Source organism: Ambystoma mexicanum, chromosome 14, assembly GCF_040938575.1.
Source record: "Ambystoma mexicanum isolate Mex_15411 chromosome 14, UKY_AmexF1_1, whole genome shotgun sequence".
Lineage (NCBI taxonomy): Eukaryota > Metazoa > Chordata > Amphibia > Caudata > Ambystomatidae > Ambystoma > Ambystoma mexicanum.
In genome coordinates this window covers 616972986-616985666 of record NC_090940.1, presented here as the reverse complement: position 1 = coordinate 616985666, position 12681 = coordinate 616972986, and the positions used below count along the sequence as shown (strand labels likewise).

At 46.9% G+C, this 12681-nt stretch overlaps 1 protein-coding gene across 5 annotated transcripts in view; it reads left to right on the top strand.

Annotated features, from left to right (window-relative positions):
- The window catches only part of TTLL5 (tubulin tyrosine ligase like 5), a 769178-nt gene that overhangs the window by 21694 nt on the left and 734803 nt on the right, over positions 1-12681 (top strand). The gene's annotated exons all lie outside the window — the stretch shown is intronic.

The window sequence follows — 12681 nt, the reverse complement described above, 5'->3', positions numbered from 1 at the left end:
ACATCCCTCTTGATACAGTTCTTCGTAAAATTCTCAGAACGCATAATTAACCCTGTTTTGGGTGTGGCATAAGTTTCCTTGTCCCGTGTTTATCGAGTGTATGGGGGCTTGTTGCCCCTCCTTCTTGTATAACAAAGCTAGCAATCGGCCAGGCTTGTCCCCCTCTATGTGCTGCTTCTCCGTGTATTTAGCAAAACTATGCTTGCCCCGCCTCTCCCAGCAATCCATGCATTTCTGTTTTAGTTCTCTAGCCTTCACATTTCTGTCTGGATGGTGCTCTCGAGACTGCTCCAATTTCCTCAATCGTTCCTCGGCAGAGGCCAATTCTCTATTGATGTTTGCTTGGACACTGCTGGACCCCGCTACAGCGACCCCTCTAACCACCACTTTCAGTGCCTCCCAAAAGGTTCCAGCACTGGGTACACTGCCCAAATTGTGCGAGATGTATTCAGTGATGCAGTCTTTAATGCAATCGCAAAATGAGGGCTCTCTCAGCGATTCACTCCTAAGCCTCCACGTGAGTATCAGAGGCCCTGGGGGGCACATATTGCCACTGTAGACTAAGCGGGGCATGATCCGACAAGACCATACCTTTGTACTGGGCATGCATGATATGGTGTGCTAGTTTACTAACCACAAAAAAGTAATCTACCTTTGTATGTACTGCGTGTGGCGCTGAAAAGTGTGAATAGTGTCTGGTGTCTGGGTGGAGATCCCTCCAGGGGTCTTCCAAAGCAAAAGAATCCAGGAGCGTCTGATGTCCTGGCGGGCAGAGCTAGTTTAGTGTATTTGGTGTCTGACCTATCCAGGATTGGATTTATCGTGCAGTTAAAGTCTCCCCCCATATCATATCATATCACTATCTCGATAGGAGCCTAGCCGTGGATATAAAGTCTGGTAAAACTTGGTGGCACATGATTGGGCGAATGCGTGTTGACCATAAATGTGTCTACTTGTTCAAGGAGGCCTTGCACTAGCACCATCCTGCCCTCATTGTCCGTTTTTAATGTGAGTAACCTTGAAGAGTAACGAGGGCGCTATCCATATCAAGACCCCGTGAGCATAGGCGGAATACGGGGAACCAATTACCTGCCCTCTCCATTTAACCGCTAATAATGCCTATTTTTCATTCATGAGTTGTTTCCTGCAGCATAGCAATGTCCACTTTACACCACTTGATATATGAAAATACCTTATTTCTCTTTTCATAAGCATTCAAACCCCTTACATTCCAGGTAAGTACGTTTATAGTTCCCGTCATTTTCTTCTGCCCCTTCTAATCGGCTGACCATCTGACATCGCAGTAGGCTTCTCCCTCCCCACTTGTGGTGCTCCAGCTCGGAATGCTGTGCTGCTTATCCCTTTCAACGTACATGCAGGCAACCCTTTCCCTCCCTGGACTTTCCCCAACTAGAAACAACTGCCCAGCTTTGTTACCCTTGCTCAGGCATGTCTGCTTCCCGCATTTGCCCCAAGCAGTCCTGCCTGGGGCTGTTGCACAATGGATGGGCACAAAAAAGTGCCCTTGTAAAAACGGAACTTGAAGGGTGTGGTGGGCGCAGCCATGGGCACGGTCTCCTCTTACTTGTTGTAAAGCATTGATAACTAATGGACCACGCCATATGCAAAGAAAAACCAGTTACAAGCATCCCGGATCTGTTCCGTGGGGAAACTATCAAAAGGCCCTTTGGTCCCAGGATGTTTGTATAATTGCAGTTCTACCGTAGCGCTCAGCTGTACTGTTCATGCAGTCCAAAGTACCTTAGTTATCCCTGACCTCGGGTTGGGTAGGGCTTCCCTTGCGTCTTCCCTGGTTGTCATCTCTATCCTTTTAGCATGATCCCATCCTCTCCCTGTCCATCTATGCCTCTGCATCCTCTGTGAGGTCAAAAAAACAGGTATTGTTTTTATATATGATCTTAAGTTGTGCTGGGTAGGTCAGCATGTATTTCAGTCCAGCCATGCAGAGCCTAACTTTAGATGATGAAAATTGTGCCCTGTTCTTCTGCACTTGAAACGTGTAATCTGGGTAGACCGCCAGGTCTGCTGAGGCTCTCTTCAATTCTCCTCCTTGTCTGGAATAAGCCATTATTTTTTTCCCTGTCCTTGTAGTTCAGGACATTATCAATAATCGGTCTTGGGGCACTCCTGGGGGTTGGGGGGGGCACCTAGTTGGCGCCCTATGCGCTCTCTCGATTGTAAAACCCTGTGTGAGGTTCCCCGGTCCAATCTCCTGGAGCAGCATGTTCTCTATATACGTTGTCGGGTCTGCGCCTTCTTCCCCCCTCTGGAAAGCCTACTATGCGAATATTATTTCTCTGTGCCCGTTCTTCTGCCTCTTCCACTCTGTTCTCCAGAAGGCTGACCCTTTGCTGCAGAACATGGACATCCACATGCGTGTCTCGGAGCATGCCTGAATTCTCCTTCACTTGTGTCTCCAACGTGGTAGTGCGCTCTGCACGTCCTGGCGCAACAATCCAACGTCTATTTGCACCACTTCAATCTGTGTCCCCAATGAGGCCTTTAAATCTGCTATAGCTAGCATCAGTTGGTTGTACAACTCCATGACGCCCCCTTCATTCTCATGCGCTGGTTCCATACTTCTACCAGGTGCCTGCTGCTTAGTCCTGGCAAAGCCGTCCAAGGTTGGTTGATTTGCTTTAGTTTTAAGCGACTTGGGAGGCATTCAGCCAGCCTACCTTTTCCCCAGTTGGCCACCGGTGCTTCCTGCTTGTATGGCAGTACTTTGAGAGCCCTTGATTATGTATTGCTTAGGGCGCTGTACCTATGAGCTGGAACAATGTAATGACGGACCATGACACAGCTGTCCCCTAAGGCAGGCTCGACATGTGTAGTTACCTCGAAGGGGGCAAATGCAGACCTTCAGGCTCCTGTGGCTTCCCCCGATGCTTTGTGCTCTTGAGCTGCTTGTCCTGCGTGTCCATTGCCGGGGCTTGTCTCCCCGATCTCTGCCAAGTGTGTTTAAGTCAGTGTTAAAGGTAATATTGCCTTCTAGAAGCTGCTTCCAGCGAGCGGCTTGTTGGTCCTTTCATGTTTTTTATTTATTTTCCTTCCTTTTTCTTTTTTTTCCTTTTACCTGCTTCTGATCGAGCAGGGGCCCTCCTTACAGTTCACTGCACAGCCCGAGTTCCCCCTTTCGCTCCTCTCGTGGCCGCAACCTTTTCAGGCAGTCACCTGTCCCAACCGCTGCTGACCTAGTGTGGCTGGGGCTGTGCGCTTGGTTTCACCACTCAGCCCAGCTTCGTATATTCGCCCATCTAGCAGCTGCTACTATCAGCCGGCCTGGTGCTCTCTCATCTGGCCTCTGCAGGTCTAGTGTGGCCGGGGCCTTTCCTGTAGTTTCGCCACTCTGCCCGGGTTCATATATACGCCCCACTTGCAGCTGCTACCATCCGGCAGCTTATTATGCCTTTTCTGGCAGCTGCAGGCCCCGTATGGCAGGGGCTGTTCTAAGTTACACTGCCTGGCCCGGGTTCTCCTGTTTGGCTCTCAGGGCCTCTCCACTCTTTGCCCGTATCAAATGCTCCGGATGTGAAGAGGCAGTGTGCTATGGAGCCCGCACGGCTCCTCTGCGTTCCTCTGAAGAGATATTCAGCAGCTCTACGTACTCTCTGCGTTGACCGGGTGAGCCGGCTTATGGCTGATTGTCTGCCCGCAGCCCGGGAGGGGATCGGACGCTCCAGGAGGGGGTACGCGCAGCACTTAACTTGTTTTGGCTGCCGTTTCCACATGTCTTCAATAATCCGCTGCCGTCCCTCATCCTGCTTTGTCACTTGGCTGAGCGAACTGGGTCTCCGTCATCCCTCCTCCCCTTCTTTCGATCCTTGCGCCCTCTTCAGCAGTCACATCTCTCGTCCGCTCGTCTCTTCTTCTCCTGAGTTCATCAGCCTTCCCAGGGCCTTCAAGCCTTCCGCTGTCCTCTTCACTGTGTACGCGCCAACTTGATTCCTGGCGCCATCGGTGGAACATTTTGTTCCGCGCTGCATATCTCGCCGACAACCAAGCCTCCGCTCTCCACCTTTCAGCGGGGTACTCCTGAGAGGTTCGCTCGCATTCTCAGTTGATTGCAGGCTATGTATGCTTCTTAAAGCTTGCTTTTTTGTCGGATCTTGAAGGATCGGGCGGGAGCAGTCTGAGAAGCCGACCTACTCCATTGGCTGCAAGCCACGCCCCCTAAGGCAGGAATTCTAATTTAAATGAGTCTGGGCTAGAGACAAGACTTCATTTAAAAGAACTAAGTTATGTTACACAAATTTGTAAAGTGCAGCGTTCACCCAAAAGCATTTTGGCGCTGACCAGAAAGGTAGACCGGAAAAGAAACAAACTAGTAACAGAGATTTTGAAAAGATACATTTTTAACGTACGATGAAAAATCAAATGATCCTCTGTTTCGCGCAGAGCATAAGGTAGGGTGTTTGTTAGGGAGAATTCTCTGTTTAGGCTGAATTTCCTAACCTAGTGAGTCCCCCAGCAGCTTTGCTGGATTTTTGGGGTTTATTTTTTTCTCCTGCCAAGAGTGAGACTCTTTCACCCTCACTCTTGGACATGATTTGAGTGTGTTTCTTTGAATCTAGATGTGCCTAATGGGCTATGGGGTCTTTTACTCCATAGGGCTTCATGTGTTTTTGTGATGTGTGTTACACAGCACCCTCAGTGCAGTGACACAGGGGTGTCATAGTGACCCCCAGTATAGACTCCATACCCTGGGACTGACTACTGTCTCCCAGGGCATGTAAAGTCACCATTGACTTTCCTAGTCTTAAATTCTGAACAGAACCAGTACAAACCATCATATTGCAGACCTACTGGCTGGGGCAATTCAATTGCCCCAGGGTCTGTTAGTCGAGGGGGCACGTCTCCGTCCCCCCTGATCGAGTTTTGGCTGGTGGCAGTGGATACTACTTTTTATATTCAACCACGAATATTTTCCTATGGGATTTCCCATTGTTTTAGGCTACTATCTTTATTTAATTATTTACGGTAGCCTCGAACATACCGCCGGTTTATTTAATTAATATTAATTCTCCGGTTGGTATTTTTTGCCAAAACTTGATTCTAAAATGGCGTTTGTGTTCTCTTCTGAAACTCCAACCCAAGTCGAGCCCTTTGTTCCACTTTTTGGCGGGCTTCTCCACAGAAGCCCTCCAAAGTGGTGCCACTCTGTCTGGGGTACTTAGGAGGGGTGGAGGGGAATTTAGGCACCCTGGACTGAGTTGCCTAGGCAACTCAAGTCGCACTCCATCCTGATTGGCCGGCTCACCACTTAGCATGTTTGAGTGACAGCTAGGCTGAGTGAATGGGGGTTTGCTGCATAAAAGCAGGGCTTTGGGGACTGGAACTTCAGAAGTCACCACAGGACCTAAGAATCCGACGAGGGAGAAGCTGAGCCGACCTGCCACGACACCACCACCGGTGGAGCCCTGCTGGACTGTCTCACCACTTTTCCCAACGACAGAGGAGATCTCCCGCCGGAGAGTCTTCTTCCTTTGACTGGTGGGGATAACCAGTTTCACCGTCTTTTCGCTTTCCCGATGTACCTCGTGGCTGCCTTGCCCGTGCTAAGCACCCCGGCAACCGGGATGCCACGTTTTACCACGACTGCGAAACAAAGGTACCACCTTTAACCGGAAAACTCTGCGGCTGGTTTCTTCCCTGGTAGTGCAACGACCTTCATCTTTCCTCCAAGTCGAGATCTTCTCTTCCCCTGGACGACGACGCAACTTGCACCCACTACCAGGAACAACTGCCACCGCTGGAGGATCCTTCCCACTTAAGGTACCGTGTCCCGCCTGGCTTCCCTTGCTACCGACTGTACGGGGTAGATTTAGCCCCCGGCTTTCGAACCTGGGTTAGTCTGGGACACCCTGGCTAAACTTTCTTAAAGCCTCTCTAAATCCTTTGTGAACCCTCTGCAAGACTTTCTAAGCATAGTATAACTGTGTGATCTTGGGCGCATTTGTGCTCTGCTCTCTCTACGAGTGGGCCCATCCTTTGGACTTTGGCTCACCAGTGACTTTTTGCTCTCTGCCTTGCTAACAGTGTTCCTGAATCGTAGAGTGGTGTACCTTTTTCATATTCTGTCTTTTTCCCTCCCTTTCTCACAAACTTATCGGAGTGCAATCTAGTTAAGCACTCACCTCTGTATGAAAATAAGTGGTGTTTTACTGTAACTTATCTGATAAGGAAAAAGGGGTGTATATATTACAATAGTAACTGTGTTTAGAATATTTTACAATAAGAGTGCTGGAGTGTTTCAACTGTGTGTTTTTAAATAAATAATTATATCCTTTGATACCAAAGCTCTGGTCAGTGTTTGCTTGTATTATTGTATCTGAGTGCCTATTGTGTATACTTTGCATACTGCCTAACTCTTCTTGAGGGAAGTCTGACTGCTCAGCCACAGCTACCAGGTAAATCTGGGTGGTACAGACTGCTACCAAGTGGGTTTACTGCCAACACCTGTAGTCTTAAATCTTTTGCAGTGGTCCCTAAGGGAACTGCACAGGTTTCTGCCTAACAGTGTTCCAAGCTTTTGATGCAGCTACAGAGAAGGCGCGTCCACCCACACAGGAGTGCTTAGTCCAGAGAATTTGGATGGTTAGGGAGGTTTGGCTGCGAAGTGCTCTAGAAGGAATATAGGGGGGGAATTTCCCCTGGAGATATTCAGCCCCCTGTTTATAGAAGGCTTTATGTACAATACACAGAGAATTGTACAACACTGTCTTCTGAACTGGAAGCCAGTGCAGTCGACAAAGGGTGGGGTCCTGTCAGCACCATAAGGTGGTTGGGTAACTGCTCTTACAACCGTGTTCTCTAATAGCTGAAGTCAATGTATTAAATAGGCAGGTTGTGCTAAATAGAGCACATTGCAATTGTCAATACCGCTCATTACCAAAGAGGCGATTACGGGAGCATGAAAATGTGATGGGATATAGAGCAGAACCTTACGGAGGACCATCTGCTTAAAATGGCCTGATTGGCAAATGGCTGATACCTGATCAGACATTGAAAGAGTGTTAGAGATTTTAACACCTAAATCCTTCATCACAGTGACAGGAGAAGGAAAAGGACCCAAGCTAAAGCGCCAGAACTAAGTAAAGAAGAGTTGTATTGGGAGTTCTTTTGGTTACAAAGGGACAAGGAGCTAGTAGTCAATAGAAGAGGGGACATGTTTTCAGTTATGGTTCTAGTACTGAGAAGAAGGATCTCTACATCCAATAGCCTTTCAGCAGTAGGCAAAGGCTCTTCAGGTCAATCAGAACATTAACAGTAAGTCATACACACACTAGATAGTTCAGAAGGGCAGTAGAGATGACGTAACAGGTGTGTGTTTTTTCACAGGTCAGAGTGAGTCGTCCACAATCGTTTGTAATGCTTCAGAGGGTGGCAAGCAGTACCTACCTGGTTTATTATTTTATCCACTTCCCCTTTTCCCCCAGTTGTCAGTACAGAAATTTTAAGTTTCAGGATTGCAGAGTTGGCAAACCTAAGGGGTCTGTGGGGCAATCGTCAGCTCATGCAGGAAGTACATGCTTCTTGCCTCTTCTTCGTCTCAGTACCCATGGGATTATGTGACATGTAGTTCATTCTATTAAACTAAGGTTTTTCTGCTTCTGGTTTATTTTTAAGGGTAGATTGAATTCCTTTATTTATTTTAACAGAGGGGCTGTAGATTGTAATGTTGGCAGAGGAAGAAGGTGTAGAAAAGGCAATATTTACCCAATTCCTTGTAGTGGACCTTTGGTAGTGAGGAGGGCATTTGGTTTTAGGGATACAAAAGATTTGTTCTTTTGGTATAATGTGTTGTGGGGTTACAACCTTAGGTTTTACCAGGACGTTAAGAGATATCAAAATGACAAAAAGCCATAACCTCTTCCGGCATAGTAATAAGTATCCCTTTCGGGGGCAAAATCATCCCACAGAATCTCCTCCCTACCCAGGGCCTTGTTTCCACCCTGTTGATCTTCCCGCAGTACACCACCACCACCAGCGTCTGCCCTCCCCTGGCCACCTGGGAGGAGACTTTAGGCAGGGTTTTAATGAGGGATCCGCAGGATTCTTCACACATTCCTCTGAAGAATTCTTTGCTCTATGAATCTCCATGCCCTCTCTTCTTTAGAGGGCCCTCAGAATTAAGACTTCAATTCCCAGGATGTAACCTTGTTCCACTCAAGATATCTCCACTCAATGATTCACTCCTGCATCTTTTACTAAGAGGACTACGTGTGTTCGGACTTCAAGTCACAAAGTGCAGTACAGTTCTCTGGAAATATGAGGTTTTGGGTTTTGGCTGTCCATTATTTACCCATTTTCTGCCTGTGTTAACAAGGCCTTCAGATTTTGAGTGATTCTTTATAGCCCAAATACTTTGAATACATGGGTTAGAAAAGTTGTTGGCGCCTGTTTTTAGCAACTCAGATCGTTTGGGAAACTACTGCCATCTTTTTTTGTTTCAATCGCAGAGTCTTCCTCAAATGCCTTCATTACGTCCGAGATGGATCACTGCAGCACTTTCTGTCTGGTCTTGCCCACAAATGTGATATTGAGACACCGAAGAGTCCAAAATGCTCTACTAGGTCCTTCTCATCTCGCCCGTCATGCCCGTATGCTCTAATATCTTGATTGGCTGCCTGTTGTCGAGCGAATTAAATGAAGATGCTTTGAATAGTACAAAAATGCCTATCATCAGAACAGGCCTCCATTTCTGTACCACGCACATTAAAAAGTACATACCTACTAGATTTCTGCTTCTGCTGACTTAAGTAGTCTACAGCCCGTGAATGCATGTTCTGTCACATGTGCTCGACAGTCCTTTGGCTCCTCTGCCACCGATTATTGGAATGCTGAGTCACCCGAGAAAACTTTCTGAAAAGTCTCTGAACTTTGTAATAACAGGGATCTGAGCCTGGAAGAGGGGGATCTGCAGTAACTGAAACACTTGTGTACGAGCGCGATAGAAATAAAATATCAATCAATCAAACAATCGTAAAATAACAGGCACGGCTAATGGGGATCCAGGGTGAAGCACCTGAGTTGAATACTTGAACTGTATCTTAATTTTGTGTACAACAGGCAGCCCTCCAGATGAGGGGCAAATGATGGCTTTTTACGCACTTAAAATATGTTAATATGATCAATTAAATTAAAATATGTTAATATGATCAATTAAATCTTTAACCATTTGCGCAGCTATTCATAGCAGTTCTGTGTGAATTAATTCCATGTTGTGTCCAGTAGATGGCACTACAACAATCCTTTAACAGATTTCTGAAGTTTCACATTCACTGTTGGGCTGAAGAGCAGGAAGCACGGCCCCTGTGTGCCAGGACTATTCAAAAGGTAGATATTTATTGGTGGCTGCAGACAAGGGAGCAATTCCAATGGACTAGGCCATTTGCTCAAGATCTGAGGCAATGTGAAGCTGATATTTTAACTGTAACTTGTGACTCCTATTTAATGCAAACGAAGCATGGACCAAGGTGAAGATGTCATTAGGTAGGGTGGACTCCAGTGTGACACTGCATGAAGTGTGTCGAATCATGATTATCTTCATTTGCATAAACCAGCCCAGCTGAAAGGCCCTATGTTTGCAGGGCTACTTTGCATTTGGGGTACAGTGGCGAGCCCAAAGTGAGTTAAACTGCTGCGCTGTGGCTGAGACTTAATACTCTGCTAACAAAGGCATAGCACTGATGACCCTCTGGCCCCGTCTCCCAATGAAAGTCCATTTTAGAGACCCAGCTGCAACCTCTGAAGAGAAGGTGGCAGTAAAATGAGCAGAGCGGTCAGATCAGAAATGGACCACGTTACTTGTGATTGTTCATGAAGCGTTTAAAGTCCACTCGTAAAAACAGAAATGCCACTGTGCAGTGATCCGTAGCATTACATCCAGAATCTCTTGCCCCCACTACTCCTTTCCATTAATCAGACAGAAGAATCTACATATTGTTGCAACAATCGCTTTTGTAAACACGCTAATAGTGTTGGGTTGCTTTCAAGATGGAACACTGGCAAACTGCTGACGTTGGGATGTTTCCTCTGATACGGTACTCGGGAATAATGTGTATTATGTAGCCAAATTCACAAAAGCAGGTTTCGTCACAATTAAAAGGACCTTCATTTTTCAAGTGGAACCGTTGTCTTACATGGGGAAAAAGTGTTTTTTTAAAATATTTTATTTATTCAAAGGTTTTCAGGATTTAGTACTGCTATGGCCACTGCCAGAGGAAGGGTATGTCAGAACTTAAAGAGATATACATGGCACTAAAGATGGGAGAGCGGGGCAGAGATGACGGTGAACGTAATAGACAAGAGGTACCGCAAGAACAGAGGGAGAGAGACCAAGGAGCTACAGGAGGAAGAAAGATGGTAAGAGTAAGGAAATGGGGAGGGGGGAAATGGGGTTAGCGGGGGGAGAGAGAGAGAGTATTTACAGCAAACGAGACTGCAAAAGAGGAAATAGCAGAAATCTGATGTAGCCTTTTGATACTGACCTGTTCCGCACAATTTGAAATGGTTGCACACATTGGATGGATGAGAATACTTTTTACTCTCTGGCGAAGAAGAAACACATTTTTTACTCTCTTGACATAGGATTTACTCTCTAATTCAAAAAATAGGGGGTAACCTACTCCCACATCAAACTCCTATCTGGTGTACGGAGAACAGGCTCTCTGAATCAGGAGACTTTGATGAGAAAACAGACTTGTGTACAGAAGACCCTGTTGCTGGAAATCAAACTGTATTCTTGTGTCGAAGAAGCCAGAGTGTGTGCTTTGCTCGAGTGAACCGCCTTGTTCCGTGCTGAAAACGTGGGGAAGGGAGGCCAACGGCCTGAACATCCTGACTTTCATTTTGTGAACACTTCTTTCTTTTTCATGAACATTTCCCCACACTATTTGTAAATTAGGGGTAAGGATTGGCAATCGTTATTTTTTTTAGTGTAGGCCCTTTTACTTTGACGAGACTCCACTAGGACTGCATTATTATTATTATTTGATGGTCGCAGCTTGCTCCCATCTGTAGATTTGGGTTTAGATCGGCATTTATCACACCCTTGTGAAAGTTCAGTAAACACCCTTGAACTGTGGTCACTTGTCTCTGATACCATGCCGTCCTTACACTGTATACCAGAGGGGATCCGTAGAACGCGAGCCCAGTGTGGTTAATAAAGGACAGATGTGAGGTGGTCAGGCTTGTGGGCCTGGATTCCTGCGGGCATTTGTCTAAAACATACCAGAAGCATGCAGCCCGATGAGGGAAGCATCGCAGAGACAGAGCAACGGAAATGGGCAGGCCACAAGGAGCCGAGGAAAGCATTGGGACAATGCAGCGCTGCCACAGAGCCAAGACATTCGCCTTATACCAGGCTTTTTAAAACTGTGAGAAGCTGCAGACCCACTGCAGGCTAGGCAAATGAGGTAATCAGAGGAGCAGACCAACAACTAGGCCTTAAGCAAGTGAACAAGATCAGTCTGGGGAGAATGGGGGTTGGGGGGAGAAAAGAAACAAGGACGGAGGTTTTATATAAGGCCTGCAAGCCCAAAGCGGTAGAGTGCAAAGCAGCCAATTTAGGAAGAGCAAGGGAACCCAGAGTGTCAGAACCAAGAGGAGGAGAAGCAGCCTTTCAGGTGCCAGCCGAACGAAGTGGGAGATCGAGACTGAGAACCGGATCACTGCAGTAGTGCCTGGCACAGGACCTAACACTCTGGAGACGAGAGGTCTTAGAGGCCCTAGGAGAAGCGGGCATGCCGACCTTATTATTGTGCCTTTGGTGGAGGAAATAAGTTCGATACCCTCCAGATCCCGATGGGAACAGAACTGCTCACCAGTGTGGGCATGATGCCCCTTGATAATGGGAAGAGAACTGTATTCCAACTGAGGCACTAGAACCCCGGATCAGGAAGAAGTGGGCCAGCCACTACACTCCTGGCTAGTTTACATATAGTGAGCTAGGTGCTGTCTCCCTAGTGTCCTTTTCTCTGTGTTGCGCGTAGGGAACCTTGGAGAGGGCTCAACACCAATAGCCCCACTACAGGGAGAACAGGACACTTTATTGGCCCGTCCTGGCGCTGTTTGCTTAGATTACCCCTCACCAGGAATTTCCATTTTTGTTGCAGATGAAGTACTAGAGTCAATACATGTTTATACTTGTGAATAAATGAAGTCTGACTCTGTACTTCTCATGCCCCAGTCTACTGATTGGACACTGGGCTCCATTGCTTGAAGGACTCTCGCCTCAGACGCACGATTCTCTAAGCTAGGCCAATGAAATGGTCATCATGGTTGTGGGATCCCATATCTACGCCCATTGTTTAGGTATCCATCTGCTGGTAATGTGCTCTGCAGAAAGCAACGCTAAATGCATAGCCAAAGCAGGAACAGTTTGCCAATGTAGCAGGAGAAAATGGCTATGCATTGTAAATGTAATTCCTCACCTAGCTAAAGGTATAGAACATGAACACTGTTCTGACGGTGATAAAAAAAAAAAAACTTTCGTATGTAGTGCTTATTACCACCCATTGTGGTGTTTTATACTCTATATAAGATATGTTACAAGTACATTGTTTTTCGACTGCAGAATAATGGTTCAGTTACAAACCTCTGACCTGCAGGTGGTACTGCAGGTTAAACACAGGTCTGCACAGTGAGTCTTTAACT